General features: G+C 52.0%; 1 protein-coding gene across 3 annotated transcripts in view; it reads right to left on the reverse strand.

Annotated features, from left to right (window-relative positions):
* Positions 1 to 791, reverse strand: part of PRPF40B (pre-mRNA processing factor 40 homolog B) — a 74936-nt gene extending 74145 nt beyond the window's left edge. For all 3 annotated transcript variants that reach the window (XM_055294974.2, XM_063610499.1, XM_055294967.2), the window contains exon 1: positions 299 to 791. The gene's annotated coding sequence lies outside the window, so the exon portion shown is untranslated. The remainder of the gene's footprint in view (positions 1 to 298) is intronic.
* Positions 792 to 827: the final 36 nt, after the last annotated feature.

Below are 827 nucleotides of genomic sequence, written 5' to 3' on the forward strand. Positions count from 1 at the left end.
ACTTGAATTCCCTGGCAATGTCCATGTTATGTGTGCGTGACACCTCTGATGGACAGCTTTGGAACTGAATCTTTCTTATTCTGAGCTGAAGTATGTCTCTCTACAGCTGCTACACTTTAGTACCTCGCAAAGGAAGCATAAAACAGAATTCCTCTTTTAGAGAACGGTCTTTCTAGTTTTCCGGAACATCTCTCACAGCCCCAAATTCCCAATTTTTCCGACAGGCTCGTTCTCCCATCCCAAGATTCCTTCCAAGGCACTCTCCTCTGAAGGTGCTTCCATTGGTTTTCTCTCTTACCTCCCGGCGACAAGTGGCCCCAGCCGTCCAGGTGGGGTCCGGCTGACGGGACCAAGTAGACACTACTCCTTCTCGCAGGGTCTCTTCCTTCTCAGTAAAGCGGCCCACGATCCTCCATCCGCTCCTCAGAGAGCCTCTCTGCCCTCTCTGTCCGCCACATCTCCCTGGCTATATTATCTCCCCGACTAGTGCCTAGCAGGCGGGCCTGACAGAAGTTTCTCTAAAGGCTCTGGAGGAGTCAAACAATGCATAACGTCCTGTGCAACCCTCAGACTCCTATACCTCGTGGGAATTTGGAAATCGAAATCCAGTCCGCGGTCCCGCCCCTCCCCGCGTCGCCTCAATTAGCCCCGCTCGGTCTCGCCCTAAGTCTCGCCTTTCCCTTTAACCAACCCCTCAAGCCGGGTTACGTCTCCGGCGCCTATAATCCCTAACGTTTCCCTATATGCTGTCCCAACTAGGAAAGCCTTTACTTTCCGCTATTAGTAAAATATTTACACTTTCCGTACCATGGCCACGCCCCCTTCAT

This window comes from Symphalangus syndactylus, chromosome 10, assembly GCF_028878055.3.
Source record: "Symphalangus syndactylus isolate Jambi chromosome 10, NHGRI_mSymSyn1-v2.1_pri, whole genome shotgun sequence".
Taxonomy (NCBI): Eukaryota; Metazoa; Chordata; class Mammalia; order Primates; family Hylobatidae; genus Symphalangus; species Symphalangus syndactylus.